The sequence below is a fragment of the Larus michahellis genome, chromosome 1 (assembly GCF_964199755.1).
Source record: "Larus michahellis chromosome 1, bLarMic1.1, whole genome shotgun sequence".
Classification (NCBI taxonomy): Eukaryota; Metazoa; Chordata; class Aves; order Charadriiformes; family Laridae; genus Larus; species Larus michahellis.
The window spans coordinates 147,785,458-147,802,133 of record NC_133896.1 but is presented as its reverse complement, the minus strand read 5'-3'; positions in this window follow the sequence as shown (position 1 = coordinate 147,802,133).

Below are 16,676 nucleotides of genomic sequence, written 5' to 3'. Positions count from 1 at the left end.
TTATCCCTACTGTTAACAATTTGGATAGTCTCATTACCAGGTGCCTGTTGTACAGGATGATTTAATCTAAAGCAGCTGTTTTCCTTTTTTTTTTCACTTCTGAGACCAAAACAAGTGGAAAAAAATCAATTTAAAATAAATAAAAACCCCTTCCTAAATTCAATAGAACATTTTAGGCAGAGCACTTGAGACAGATGTTGGAGAAAGAGGAAAACACAATCTCTTTGTGATTTACTCCCTCCCTCCCACAAAATTGTCATTAACACCTAAAAATTGGGAGACAATAATAATTATTTCAGACTGCAAAACAGTGAATAAAACTTTATAGAAAAGATCCTGGTAGGATTAGTGCTCAGCTGGAAACTGAGACTGCCACGTGGAGAATGCCACAGCATAACATGGATGAGTAAGGAACCAGTGAGAAAACTAAACAGGTATCCAGCATGTGGGAAAGAAAAGGAGAGTCCTGGGACTGTATCAAGTTGTCTTGCATGCTGTAGTTGGCTTCTGCTCATTCAGAAAAGGTTTGGAACAGGCAGATAATGGTGGAGAGCAGAATAGTAAGCTATTAAAACAGACAGTGTTGAAAGCTGATTACTTGAGGTTAAACCAGAAGACCAAGATTAATAAAGTACAGAGGAAAGCTTTCTTTATGGTGCTATCTTTCTAAAGTGTTTCTTCTTCATATTTAATGCTGTGCCTGTGAAAGCCACGAAGCCAAGAGTCCTGGAAGCTGACATGTCTCTTCTCTGCAGAGCAGTAAGATGGTGACTCGTATTGAGCTGTCTTCCCTACCAGGCTCAGCCTGAAAGAAATGCCGTGAGACGCAAAAGGACACACATTAGTTTCAGCAGCCCCAAATTCTACTACAGGTCCCTTTTCCTGTTGTTTCTTCTAGGTAACTGCCTTGTTTGGGACCTTTTTCTGGCTATTTAAGTGATCAAGAACCTCAGAGGCACATTGCACTCTCGGTTGGCAGGAAACACAGTGGACCTTGGTGAAATTCAGGTGAGATAAATCCAACCTGTGTCCCTATGCTCAATCAGCCCAGGGAGCCTTGGTGGAGACAGCGGTGCAATGTAGGAGTTTGTCTGCTAGGACCTGGATTGGACTGTCAGTGCATTAATGCGTGAGCACGGAGTAAGCAATCCGATTACCTGTTGTGATTCTTTACAGGTCAGATTTCCTTCCGTGTGGAATAATGACCATGCACCACTATTTGGGAACAGTAGTGAGGTTTAAGCGATAGCAGTGCTATAGGCAGGTAGAAGGAAGTCCCCTAAGAACAGAGGACCTACAGATGGACTGGAAATTTTCAGGTTTAATGTCTGGATTTAATTTAATTTTTATACTGTTGTTAGAGACAGCCTGGAGTTGCTCTAAAGAATAAGCAAAGATACTGTCCTTTTACACTCCCAGGAGCGTAATCTTAAAAAATGTCTTCACTGTTTTTCCAGTGGCTACAGCCTCCCATCACATTGTGTTACTCTGTATAGTGAGGACATCTGGGGGGGATTCAACCCTCTGGCTCCAAGTGAAATTGGTACTGGTTGTCTCTCACCTTCCACTCTTAAAAACACTTGACAATTTGACATTCTCACTGCTAAGTGGAACTGACAGAGGCTCATCAACAATAGGACATTGTTATCAGCCCTGGCAGAAATCATACCAACAGCCTTATGCGAAGTGATGACTTGCATTTACTTCCAGCAGGATGAATGCAATTGGGTGTCAAGTGTTCCCAGTGTACAACTAGGGAACAGTAAGGAAGTTACTTAAAGAACTTGTGTTCTTCCTGCTTCCATCTCAGTCATCTTGGAAGTAGATTGCAAATTGTTTAAACCTTAAAATGCCACAGAATAAATGTCTCATTATTACACTGTAGTTTGATATGGCTTGGAAAAAGCCCTAATACGCTCCAGTGATTGTTTTCAGATGTTGGTCTTTTATCAGGCCCAAGATTCTGGGCAAAAGATGAAGGCAAATTGTTAGTACCACTCTGCTTGCCAATAACTCTCTCTCTTTTTCTTTCTCTTTTCTTTCTCTTTCCTCTTTTCCCTTTCCTTTCCTTTCCTTTCCTTTCCTTTCCTTTCCTTCCCTTTCCTTCCCTTCCCTTCCCTTCCCTTCCCTCCCCTCCCCTCCCCTCCCCTCCCCTCCCCTCCCCTCCCCTCCCCTCCCCTCCCCTCTCCTCTCCTCTCCTCTCCTCTCCTCTCCTCTCCTCTCCTCTGCTCCCCTCCCCTCCCCTCCCCTCCCCTCCCCTCCCCTCCCCTCCCCTCTCCTCTCCTCTCCTCTCCTCTCCTCTCCTCTCCTCTCCTCTCCTCTCCTCTCCTCTCCTCTCCTCTCCTCTCCTCTCCTCTCCTCTCCTCTCCTCTCCTCTCCTCTCCTCTCCTCTCCTCTCCTCTCCTCTCCTCTCCTCTCCTCTCCTCTCCTCTCCTCTCCTCTCCTCTCCTCTCCTCTCCTCTCCTCTCCTCTCCTCTCCTCTCCTCTCCTCTCCTCTCCTCTCCTCTCCTCTCCTCTCCTCTCCTCTCCTCTCCTCTCCTCTCCTCTCCTTCCCTTTCACATCTAGGCCAGGCATAAAACCCTGCCTGCAACAGAGTGATGGAAAGCAATTTGGATCTGAAGGCTATAAAAGGCAAAGCTGAAATGAATTCTGACAAGTTGTAGCTGAATTCTTCTTGCAGAGGAACAGCCATTCCTTTCCCCCTACTCGTGCTGCATGGCTCTTTTTAAATGGTCCAGAATTGGCTGTTTAATATCTGAGAACTCCAGAGCTTGAGATTGTCGGGATCGGACGGGTTTTATTGATGCCAGTTGAAGGTGCTCTCATCAGGTGAACAGAGGTGTGTTGACAGGCCTTGGGTGTGCACGTGAGTGACATTCAAGTCCTGCATCCAACAGTAACCTTGGAGAAAAGCGTATGAAGAAATTAACGGAAGAATTTCAAAAGGGTTGGGTTTCCATCTCTGTCATCTTATTTCATGATACTCACTTAATAAATAAGGAGATAGATTAAATATTTTCCTCTCACTGCCCTGTCGCTGTGCAGACCTGTTGACAAAAATGAGTAATGTGACATGACTAAAAAATACTGAATGAAAGTGGGGCCCGCTTTACTTAAAAAGAATCATTATCGCACTGCATAAAATAAAATGCTGTAAAAACCTTAACTTAGCTAAGGAAGGATTTACCTCTTCCTCTTGCCTAGTGGGAGGTTTTGTTGTTGCTGTTTTTAACTCCTCATTTACAATGCATTTCTCAAACAAGGATAGATTAAAGGACATCTCAGTAAGCAGAAAACAAGAGCCAAAAAGACTCTCCTGAGGAAGAAGCCATTTGCTCATCTACTTTTTTTTCTAAATACGGAAATAGTAATGAAGGCTGTGGGTAGGAAAGATGGGCTGAGGCCTCCAGATTGGCCTTTTGCTATGGCTGTAATTCCCATTTGGAGCCCACCAGGCTGGGGATCTGCACCGGCCAACTCTAAGTCCCGGGAGACTCAGAAATGCAGAACCAGTAGGTTCTTCTTCATTTCCTCGGCATCCACTGGGAGAAGCTCAAGCTATGCAAACCCAAATAAACAGCTGAGGGAGCGCCTAACTGTTACCCACATTATCCTTTATTTTCCCTTGTTTTTTAGCTGTGCGGTGCTGTAGGAAACACCTGCGCGGGGCTCTGGTCTCTTTCTACCCAGCTGACTTTTTTCAACCATGCACTGGCTTGGGGTCAGCCCTTGCGAGCAGGTGTTTTCCCTCAGAATAGCTTTCTTGTCTGAATCCGAGTGGATCACAAGGGCCGAACTTCACTGCCGGAGGTCACGGGTCAAACACGGCAGCACGGGGTCCCCTGGGTACCGTGCTTACCAGGTGTTTAATATTATCAGAGGTTATTTGCTGAAACTGTGATAGAGTGTTCTCAGCGATTCAAAATAAATTTAACGAGAACAGTTTTAAAAGCCCCCACATTAGAGGATGTCTGTTCAATGGACAGAGAGGTTAAAGTTAATTCAATCAGGCATGTGTACTTTCTCCAAAAAGGAACATATGCACTCAGCGGTTTGGCCCCATTTGTTGCAATTTTGGGTCTCATTTCCATTTGCAAGAAAGATAACTACTTGCATATGGAAGCAATAAATAAGAGAAGTCATTAAAATTTCTCTAATTTAAGGGGGGGGGGAAAAAAGTCTTAACGAAGTAATATCTTTGCCAGGGCAGACAGAAATGTAAATTAGAGATTGGAAGGAAACCTATTAAAGGAATTGCTGTGTTACTAGTCTTTTTTAATCTAATGAATTTATGAATTGCCACTTGTTAGGTCACAGACTTCGTTAATTTCCTATGTGTTTAGTTAAGCAGAGAAAGTGTGGGGCAGGAGGAGGGAGGGGTGAAAGGAAAATGCTTGTGAACAATGAACCTGAGCAAATATTTTCATACAATGTGTTAAGTCTATTAGGTTTGAAGTGTTTGAATAAAACCAGCTATATTTAGAAAATCTGAGGAATATTGGTCTGAACATCTACTAAACAGGATGATATAAATTTCTAAAATTTTTCCGGTGTTTATTTTTTTCACTTTCACAAACTTATGCCCTTTAAAGGTGTAAAAAGTTAAAAGGTCATGGCATTTACTGAGTAATTTTATTAAAAACAAGAGAAATTTTAAGAAAACAGTGTCAGTTTATGGTGCAAATTTACTAGTCACATGTCCATGGGCAACAACATCAAAAGTTATAGCTAATCCAATACCTCTTTGGTCCAAAGCCTGAGGAAGAATTTTTATTCTCTCTTTTCCCATGGATCTCAGAAGCTAAAAAACGATGCTACGCCTTGGTTTCCGTTTTATTGCTGGTTAGGATCTGAGTTGCTGCTGAAGTGCACTAGCAAACGTTCATCTGTGAACCCACTTTGATGAATGTCGAAGTGGGATTCTCAAGTGTCTCAGTACCCAAAGTTGGAAATTTTATTCAAGCACTTTTTGAAAAGCCAGTTTTTATTATGGACGATGTGACAGAGGAGAACAAATATAAAAAATAACAGAGCAAGCAAAGAAAAATAAAGCCCTGTTATCTGTCACATGAGTATTCAACAATGGTCGGCAAATTAGTGCTCCATGCAGTAGATGGCATTTTGCAATCCCATGCTATCAAATACACTGAAAGGGTAATGGCCTGGCCCTGCTTCCACCATTCATCGAAGGCCTTCCCATGGTGGTCTGTCCTGAGACACAAAGAGTGAATGGGTGAATTCAGTGGCTTTTTAAAGCGTATGGCTTAGAGATAGCAATACTAACAACTGCATCAGCAATTGCTCCCCAAATATTCAGCAACATCCTCTCCCAGACAGGCAGGTGTGTAAGCAGCATGCTGAACCTGCCTACATCGACCCTGGGTAGCTGCAATTTCCTTCATTTATGGAGGCAACCAGATACTGAAAGCAATTTCTGAATGGGTTGGATTCTTGCTGGTTAATGGAAAATGTTCAAACACCAACCTGTTGGGGTACCAAGTGGCTACTTTCTCATCTTTGGGGGCTTGGGGCAATTAACTGTACCAGCATCCCCTCTGAAAGGGCCAGCAAGTATAGACTGAAAAATAATCTACACACATATGTGTGCATGCACAAGCACATACACACACTCAGAAATTCAAACCAAACCTTGATGAGTTTTGATAAGCTCCCCACTGCACTTTGCTTCAGTGTAAATCTGTGCTGCTGTGTGATGCTTCTGGCTCCACTTAGAGCTCTCAAGTAAAAAAAAAAAAACAACAACCCAAACCCAAAACAAAGGCAGTTTTTGTTGCATTTCTGGCATAAAAGGAAACAGAAACGAGTGGAAATCTAACTAAAATGTCTGTTCTCAGGAGGCCCATGTCTGCATTCTTGAGGGTTCAGATCGTTTGGATAAACTCTGTACAAGTATCTGAACTTTTTGGTAGGTCTCCAAATTGAACCTCTGAACCTTCTGAGGCTCACAGGCGGCTAGCCACTTTTGTGCTGCTGCGGGGTTGGACTCAGTTTGCTTTCTCAGGCCCTTGATACTGAAAATATTTACCAGGTAGTTAGTAGAATCCAGTGAGAGAAGTCACGAGCCTGTCTTTTGGGTTTCATTGGCCACTACAAGGGAAAAGTTTCTGCTAATGAATCAGTCATCAAGGGATGAAATGGGAGTTGTTTTGTGGTTCAGATACAAGTCTAGGCCTAAGAAGATCTAGCCTCTGTTCCAGGTCCTGCTACTGACTTCCTATGGGATTTAAACAAGCCCCTCTGAACCTCAATGACGTGTTTGCTAAAGGGGGACGTCTGTGTTACAGGAATAAACTTGTTATTTGTCAGATAGTATGGAAATGAGCACATCAGAAAGACTAGAAATCTACTAAGTAATTCCAGAAGGATGAGTAGACTGGTGTGGGTTTAGTTGGCTAGTTCCAGGTACAATCCAAGAAGGAAATTCTTAGGAAGCCTAATGGACTTCAGTTACTAATTTGCTTGGTGCTCAGTAATATTTAAAACAGCTTGGATTTTAAACCACATGAAAAATATGCCACCCTGCTGTTCCCACAGGCGTGAGCCAACAACTCAAAAAACTACATCTAACTCCTGTGCCAGTAATACATTTATTATTTATGTTTTCAATTACATTTCCATACCAACCTCCATGTGTAAAACTGAAAAATTTAAGCATACACCCCCAAAGAATTATCCGTGTTTTTCTTACAGCAGGAACTGTATCTTTGAAAAGGCACCGTTCCCCTTGACCTAAGTGGCATAATTCCCACTGAAATTTGTGTGAGTCAGAGTGGGAGTCCTTTTCCCCTCCTCAAAATGAGCACGCTACAGAAAAAAAGTCTTCTGAAGCTGTATAAAGTCAGAGGCTCAGCTGGTGCTGCAGTAGTTATTGAGCAGCTTGGGGCAGATGACTATTAACAAGAGCATCAGAGCCAGTGTGATGCCCTGGAAATGAACTAAATATGGCCGCCGTGTTTAAATGAGAAAGGAAGTGAATCTTAGATTAGGAGTATTTATTAAAAGTGTCCTGGGCTTTGATAACATTGGAAGATTTCAATGCCCAAATACTGGAAACTTGACAACCAGCTCATTCATGTAATTTAGAATACACCATCAAAAATATCTAAGTCTAAGGCCTTAACTTCAGTGTACTACATGATCTTACGTCAGAGGACTTCTAAGGAAGCTGGGCCAAAGGCACGGTGGAAAAGCCTTTGTGGTCTTTTATATCATGTCCTAAAAATATCTGTGGAACTTTATGACAGCTATCAGAATATTTTGGGTTTTTCTTCTCATTTAGACGTCAGGATGAGTGACCCTCCAGCACTGTAGTTCTAAAGGTCAGACCTACCTATTGTAAGTAAACAACATTTTGATGTATTAGTTAGATTTCAAACACTGAGCTGAGCAAAACCTGTCATCCGTCACCTATCCTCCTACTCTGAAAGTAATGTATATTCCGTATATTTAATATAAGAAAACATCTGTTGCACATATGCTAAAGTACATGTGACAATATGCAGATGCATTTAAAATATTGTAAAGTTACTCTGTTTTTCTGTTATATTTTCAAGTATTTCATGGCATGGTGTCGATTATAAAACATAAGAATATATCACAATCCTAGTGGCATGCCGCATGTATTAAGTAACAGGAACACTGACAACTTTTGTAGTATTTTATGTGTGTATTCTAACTGATCATGTCTTTTCCATTTGTTGCCTCTCTAGTACCCTACAAAAGATATGAGTGATATATATCTTTTTTTCCATATTGATGATTGCTAATCTAATACTCTGTTTCTGTGCTGTAATGCATTAACACTGAAAAATAGTCTCAGTATAGGAAGAAAAAAAGCCCAAAGCCCTTGGAGGTTGATAGTGCAAAAAGATAGGAGACATTAATTTTCACACTTTTCTGGAATATTAATATATGAAAATTTCTTTGGAGGATTATTTGAATCTGTTTACAGAGTGCTAGGCGCTTGCTATGTTTGATTTCTTACTAAAGCATATTTTTACAAAGAGAAGCATTATACAGTTGCAGGATTCCAAGTACCAGTTACAATAATTTAAAAAAGCTGTTAAAATAATGTACAAAGCCCTGCTTGCTGATATGAATTACAGTGTTTTGGCAGATGCATTTACTAAAAAAAAAGACTGTAGAGATATGGAGAGATGGGGTGCACCTATTACATATTTGAGACAGACACTTTCAACAGCATGTAGTTACCGTGAATGAAATTGGGCCTATCTTCTTCTAAGTCATCATCTTGAAATGACTCTTTCTAAAACAAGATCAAAACCAAGATCCAAACTACACCTACTAATTATCTCAGATGAATGGAACAGTTGTGGATTAATGGGAAGCATGTCATTGCTGGTCCAAATCCAGTGCTCCAAAAAAGAACCCTTATGGTTCTTGTTGCTTATACCTCCATACCTTTCATCTCTTAGCAGTGGTCTTCATTGGTTTAATTGACTAAATATAAGTGACTGGTGCTATTTGCAATGCTCTAACATATGCAAGAAATCCATATGACTGGCAGAAGTGTCGCAGGAACCTTGGGACCCCCTTGCCCCCTGGAGCTGCAGATGGAGGCCCAGGTGTGGTGAGCTGGGGCATCTCAAGGGGCAGTAGAAAGAAGTCTGTATTTAGATAATTGAATCAAAACTGCTTGAAAGTGTGAAGGTCTCCCAAAAGGCCTTTGTCTTATCTGCAAGTTCTAAGCAGACTTTTTGAGTACCCTGGGGTACCTCATAGGGTGGCCAACAACAACGTTTGGGAACCCAAACAATGTCCTCTGAAAATAGTCCAAGGATTAATAGTGTTAAATTTATTAAAAATAAAAGTAAAATTTGACCTTCTAGAGGGGAATTTCTTATGGAATTCCCTTATGCAGTACTAGCACTCGCCCTAAAGTGGACCCCTATTTTTCATCAGTTGAAAACCTCTCTAGATTTCTTTACACCTAAACTTAGGTGACTTGTGCCACCTAAGATGCCTTATAGTAACCAAAGCATCTGCATAAGACTAACAGAAGTGGCACAGGACCCACGCACTACTAGAGACCCAATGCTTTGCTGTAGGAGCAACTGGTGTGTACATCAGGTGGGATACCCTGTATGGGTTGAAAACAACCATGTCAAAGGGAATTGGGTTAGCAATGTATTCAGAATGACTGATTGTATTGATAATCCCCTTTGGCTACAATGTGAGTGCAGATACTAATCTAGGGAAGCCTGCATTTAAATACCTGTTGTTTCAGACAGACTCCTGTCCCAATTCCCCTCAGCTCTCAGGGGGTCCTTTCCAGGCACAATAATTTGTTGGTCCTCATGCTGCTGCCAAAGTTTTGGCATGAGGTTCAATCCTGAAAATATCGGTACTCTGGTCATCACAAAGATATTTTAATTGCGGGCTTAGCTTTAAATGTCCAAAATCACTAGGATTGTTCAGCACTTTGCACGAATGAACCTGTAAAACCGGTTTTGTCTTCTTTCATTTACAGAGTGCCAGGCCTATTTCTGATATCACATAAACGAGGTGACAGAACAAAAAACATCTTCTTGCATCAGCTGACGTGGTTCAGTGACTATGAAGCGTTGGGATTTGATTTGAGAAATCTTATTGTCCAACTTCACTAACTGAAGGAGGAGTTTCTAATAGTCTGAGACAAATCACCAGTAAATTGCCCCCAGCACAGTAAGAAGCACAACTCGGTTGTTCATCTCTTTATACATCCAACTTCCAGTGCTATTTTATGTTTCAATGGTACATAAGAGCATTAACAGCCTTCTCTGTGGGGACTTTTTTCCCCTCCCTGGTCATTCATTAGTGACTGTCCTCCATACAGGTTGTTGTATAGTATTTATGTATGTTTCCATGGACCCATTTGCTGTCAATTGATTTCACATTCAGACCATATGTAATGACTCATTTATTAGCTCTAGGGTCTCTTTATTTGCATGGACCGCTTGTATTGATATCATTAGCCTTGAACAACCTCGGTAGTCCTGTTCCATGGCCATGAGCTTTTAAGTTATAAGCTCAGTTCTTATCAGTGTTCATCTGTCAAGTTTTCAGTCAGTTCTGATTAGTCTCAGGTTAAAAGAAAAAGACATAGCAACAAAAACCCCCCAACAATAGTGGCACGTTCTTAGTGGCCACGGTCTCTTCTTTGTAACACACTCAGACAAACATTTCTGTGTTATTGTACTTGAGCATTTTACAATGTCTGAAATGCTTCTAAATATGAATTACATATCTGAAAATTATTAATGACATTCTTGGCATTCCATTAATGTTATTTATTATTTATCATGTGTGAGACGGAACTGCCTAGAGGCCTTTGCAAAGGATCAAGGGCCCGTTGAGCTAATCTCTTGCAAGGCATATCAATCCAGATGGATGAGCAAATGCAGGAGCACATGGCAAACAGCAAAACCTGTTTGTCAGTTCAGCATTCCAGCCTGCAAAATCCAGCCATAGCACAGAGGCAAAGGCACAGTTCATACTAACTGGCACCATCAGCTGTCACAGCTGAAAGGACACGGACTGAACAAAACCAGGCTGATTTTAGACTTATTTACTATGAATCGCCTCATCTGTTCTTTAGCCTGAATGATCGTGTTTTCTAAAGCAGGCTTCGAAGGTAAGAGGAAGTACATGGTTTGTTTTTGGACCTGTGATATGGAATCAGAGCAAGGCTGAGGAGCACAACCAGTCTAGGAAACAGGAAAGTAATCCTTTGTACTGTATTATTAAGCATCGTCTTATAGATCTTCTAATTCTAGCAAATGAGAAAACCGATACTATTGCTGTGTTGAGCTCATTTTTTGTATTAGGTGGACTCTCTCTGAAATAGGTGGCATTAAAAAAACTCTTCAGATCTCCACCACCAGAAACTCCTTCCATCTGCCATTGATAATGCATTCACCGATATTTCCACTTCTCCACCTCCTCCCCTCTGCAATATCAGGAGGAAAAGGACCCAATGGTTAGGGCCTACTCAGTGACCAGGAAGAGCTGGGGTCCATGATTTCTTCTGTTGCAGGTCTCCGCCATGAGCCTGGGTCGCTTGTTGGGCTTTCTCAATCTTTTTTCCGTGTGTGTTTTATGGAGGATGATGTTGCCTTCCTGTGGGGCCACGAAGATTCATGAACCTGTTATTGATACATGGTCTCTGCTTATCATCTCCTGGTCTCCCACATCACTTTTTTAGCTACCTGTGATTCATGATGTCAGGAGAAAGAAGGGTTGGGAGGCTGGTGATGAAGGATGCCAGGAGTTCAAGGGCGACAGCAGGGCTGCTGTGTGAGGCTCATGCTAACAGCCTCAGTCCTTTATTAACCATCACACTTCCTCCCTTTAGGCTGCTCGTGCTCATAGGCCTCTGAAAGCAGCCCAGAAAATACAACTGAAATCAGGAAATTTCCAAACGGCAACAACGCCCAATAGCCAAATAAAATAAATGAGCTGGCCTAGGAAATCCGTGTAACTTGCCACCCAACAACAATAAACCAAACCTGCAACATACAAACTAGAAAGGAAACAAAGAAGCCTTTTAATTATTTACAGTAGGCTTATTGTGGCTAAGTAAACATTGGCCAAGGACTTATAAAGTTAGCCTCAGTAAAGTGGGCTTATGCAGTTGTATGTAGCCTGTACATTTCACACAGCAGCTTTTTTAACCAGTTCCAGCCTAGTGTAAATAAAATGTATCTCCCAGCAGAAGGGCTGTAAAGCTGGGAGATGGTTTTCCACTTGCCAGTTTCACTGCAGTCATTTTATAATTAAATAAACTTATTATCAATTTTTGTCTTAAAGTGGGTGATCATGGAACTTTAGAGATAGAAAACAGTATGCTGGCAGAAGAAAGCCTCCTGGGGCGGGAACAAGATAGTCCCACTGCACCCAGAAGTTTCTCCTAACTCCCTGGTCTGTGCTCCAAGGTGGCTGGCACATGTGGGACCTAATGTCGCTGGCATGCTGTGAGAAGGTGAGCAAGGCAGGGCGCTTGGGCCTGGTGGAGCTGGGCAGGAGGGAGACAACAAGCTCAAGTTGATCCAGCAGTCCTGCCCACAACCTGTATCTAGTCAACAAGTAAGCGAGGAAAAAAGGAATTTCGAATGTATGTACTCATTTGTATAAAAAAAACCAACCCAAGTGAAACAAACTCGCAAACTGAGGAGATTTGTGTGGTGGAATGAATGAAATCTAATGTGTTTTTTTTTCTGTGGATTTTAGCAGGAAGGCTGTGGAGCATGGATTCACGGACTCTGGCGGGGTGCAGACCAAAGACCTTTATTGCAGCAATTTGTCAGGTTTTATAGCTTTACACACCCTCCATGCGCAAGTTGTGTCCTGCTGATAGGTTGAAGGTCGACTGCCACATGCTTCTCCACTTCTTCTGATTGGTTTCCGCTGTCTGTTCACGAGGAGCAACAACTTCACTCTCATGTCCTGTTTCTTGCTGATACTTACTTGTTTTTCTGTTCTCTCAAGCCCTCTCTCAAGGACGCAGCTTTATCTCATCAAGGTCGAACAGACCTATGCTGCTCTCTCTTCCCACAGAAGGCCCTTGAAACCCTTTAGTATAATTTATGGCTTCACCCCATTCCTCCTTTCTTTCTCATTCTCTTCCCCCTGTCACCATCCCCCGCAGTTCCCTCCTGCCTCCCCCAGCCCCAGATAAGCACACATGGTACTGTGCCGCCCCTCCCCGCCCCTCACCATCTTGTGGCAAGGAGCGACACATAACAGATAGTGGTCGGGTTCCTCTAATGCCTTTTCTTCAGTGATGCATTACTTCAGCTTTCTCTCCTCTACCCAGTCCCCAGGTCTTATGAATTTGTGCCATCCCTGAGACCTCCACCGCTTCTTGAATTTGATTGAAGTTGACTACAAGTTACAAAAGGTATTAGGAGGAGACCTGCAGATAGAAAGGCATAAACTTTTAGGAAATCAGGTTACAACTGGAAGAAAGCTCACAAATAAAATGTATGCACTCTACTGGTGACTGAGATGATAGTCAAGTAAACTACTTTCAGTCAACTAAGTACTTTCGAAATTAACACACTGGCCAACAAGAAAACAAGCAGCAAATCCAATCTCGCTTTTAAACAAAGTCCTTCCCATCAGTGCTAACGCATGATTTTTATGACAGACACTCTAGCCCAAGAAAGTCGAGAAATTTCAGAGCGGATGGCAAACACGTTCCAGAAAATGATTGGCCAAAGCCTGATCTTCCCTGACCTTCTTGGACAAGATGAAGCTGAGATTACAATGGTTCTGAATATTTGGTTTTGGCTTCAGTCAGAGTTTTAGCAGGGACTAAAATGTGTTATCACTCAACAGACTCCTTGTTATTTTAGCGTACAAGGCAGAGGAGTGCCACTATTTCTGCCTACAAAAAGATTTATCTTCACTTTCCATAAATGAGTATGTTTTAATTTTTTAATGGAAATAGCATGTTGTTCTGACCACGCTAATCTTTCCCAAGAGTCTTGTAATAGCCTGTGCCTTCTTTTGCATCAAAATCCTTAGCCTTAGCTTTAAGGGTCTTTTCTGATTCCTGTTCTCGGATGCTCACTGTTCTTCTACTTAGTCTTCCACTTGTCCAGGTCTCCTTCTGCATACATCTTCTGTGTTCCCTAAATAGCTGCTGGCCTCCTCCAGTGATTCTGACTGTAATGTACACAGGCTGAGAGACTGTAACGTTGACAGGCTGAGAGAGTTGTAGTTGTTCAGCCTGGAGAAGAGAAGGCTCTGGGGAGACCTTATCGCAGCCTTCCAGTACCTAAAAGGGGTCTACAGGAAGGATGGGGAGGGACTCTTTATCAGGGAGCGTTATGATAGGACACGCGGTAATGGCCTCAAGTTGAGAGAGGGTAGATTAGATTGGATATCAGGAAAAAGTTCTTTACTGTAAGGGTAGCGAGGCACTGGAACAGGTTGCCCAGGGAGGTTGTGGATGCCCCATCCCTGGAAGTGTTCAAGACCAGGTTGGATGAGGCTTTGGGCAGCCTGGTCTAGTGGGAGGTGTCCCTCCCCACGGCAGGGGGTTGGAACTAGATGATCTTTAAGGTCCCTTTCAACCTGAACAATTCTGTGATTCTGTGTGATTCTGTGATTCTGTATAAACAAGTGTTTACACAGTGTTCAATTCAGCCATCTTTCCCTTGCAGAACGTGACTTTCTGCAGACCTAGTCTTGATCTCCTGTTTCCTAGGTTTAAAGTTATGGTCTGCAATACAACACGGTGACAACAGCAGCACGCGTTTCCTCCTTCCCAACCTGAACGGTTAAAAAACTATGCGATATGCAAGAAAAAACTAAGAAGTGCTGCTTCACCTTGCTTCTTGTGGCTTTCATAAGGCAGCATCTGGCCTGTTAAGCGGACAGAGTTATCACAGGAGACAGGGCATTACGCATTGCAAATCAGGAACTCAGTATTATGTAACAATCTAAAAAATATGCAAGTATGGTTTGAATGAAATACAACTGCTGGGCTACCAAACAGATAGGCAGCCAGGAAAGTAATTACAAATACAGATAGAAAGGAAAAAAGAGACACCAGGGAAATGTCTTACAATATTTTCTGGTAATCAGTCAGTAGTTTGTTGTCCTTAACACGGGTCAGAAAAAAAAACCCTACAGGTTAAATTCTGTTGGCCTTTACGTTATTTTTTAATAAAAAATAATTTATAGAAAGCCCCACAGGAAAAAAGTCAACAATGTAGTTACCTTTCAATATATTCAAATGATAATTGTTATTTGGAACATAGGATATGCCAGACGGTATCACTTCAGTAGTTTATCTACTTTCCAGTACCAGGCTACATAAGATACTGATCACAGAGAGTTTTTCTAACAGCCATCAGAGTTTATCATAAACACTTTTAGCTCTCTTAATAACCCTTCTCTTAACTAAAGTGTCATTTTCATTGGGTTCATTTAGCACTGCTGTTGCTTTGGCAAGAAGGAGACAAGCAGTATTAAAAAAAAATAAATGTTCACATACAGGGAAGAATTTCAAGTAAATCTTTGCAGAAACCATTGACTTTGTTGCAAGTAAATGTAATGTAGAAATACCATTTTGATCAATTGAATCTTATCCTTGTCAATGTTTTGACAGACTTAATGAACATCAGACAAGGCCCAAGATTATTTCAAAGAGCAAATGGTCAAAGTGATTTAATTTTGTTAAGATAGTATTTTAATTTCACTGTAATTTATTAGTTTTGTTTTGAAACATCATGTGGTTTTTTTTCCCCCAAGGTAACTTAGCAGCAGAAAAGATACTTTTCCATCCCAGTCAATCTACTTTCTTCAGGGATTTCTTAGTCTGGTAGCCAAAGCTGATTATATGGAAAAGATCTTTAGGCTAATAAAAAAACAAACAAACACTGCATTCTTCCATAACACTTATTATTTGCTATGGCCTATTTTTGGTTCTTAGTTTGGTATATGTTTGGTTTGATTCAGGACAAAAAATGCCTCATAATTTGGAAAAATTTGGATCTAGCGGTCTCACCTGACCTTTAGCTATTAAGATGAGTCTCCATCAGTACTCCGACTCTGTATACTGGTTTGCTTCCGGCTCCAGGTAGAGGTTCGGAATTCAGATCCCCATTTTACAGAAACACCAAATTTGGAGAATAGGGATAAAGTTTTAAATCAGAGCTATTCTTTCTCCTGGGTATTTCTTACTGGCTGAATTAGTTGCTCCATCTCACTCCTGCTACCCATGAATCCCACTCAGAGATGTGGAGACCTATCAGGACAGTCTGCGTGGCAGGAGAACAACTGGATGTTATGAATTCTGCTCTCAGAGAGGGAGCCTGAAAGGCTTCTATTGTTGCTCAGCGCTATTGCTCAAGGTTGTGTTGTGCATGTGTGTGGATCTACAACAGTCACTGCCCAAACCCCTAATGAAACTTGGAAAGCCAGTTCTTTCTTCATGAGAGATAAGACTCTGCTGTTTCTCCCTTTCTCTTTTTGTCTTCATGTTCTTGTCTTTTGTATGCACTTCTCAGAAAATTCTGTAACCAAAAGAAAGTGAAACACTATAAATGGTACATAACTTACCCTATGGATAATTTTCTTTCTTCTACCTACTTTATGGCAATGCCTGAGGCATATGACAATGGACACTCTTCTTTTCTAGTGATTTATGGACAGCATTAGATCACTAGCATATTTTTAGTTCCTTTCTTCACTCTGTGCTTGTATCAACTTGTAAAGATTAATTTATTTGTCATGCTTTTGCCCAATGGGAGTTAAAAAAGCTGGGGATTTAAGTCTTAGCACCGTAATGATGTGAACAGTCTACTTCTCTGTCCAAACTCCTTAAATTAGTACTATATATGAAAAGAGGAGGGAAAGGGAAGGGAAGGGAAGGGAAGGGAAGGGAAGGGAAGGGAAGGGAAGGGAAGGGAAGGGAAGGGAAGGGAAGGGAAGGGAAGGGAAGGGAAGGGAAGGGAAGGTTTCATTTCACAAAGGCTTGTTATTTTAAGTAAGCACATGCATTGTAAATAGTAATTGCCTAAATTGCCAAACACTAGTTGTTGTATTCACTCATAGTTATTTTCATTCCTGTATGCCTTTCATCTAGTTCCATCATTTTAAAACTAAGAGAGGCTGAAGTATACAGTGAGTTTGTAAAGACTTC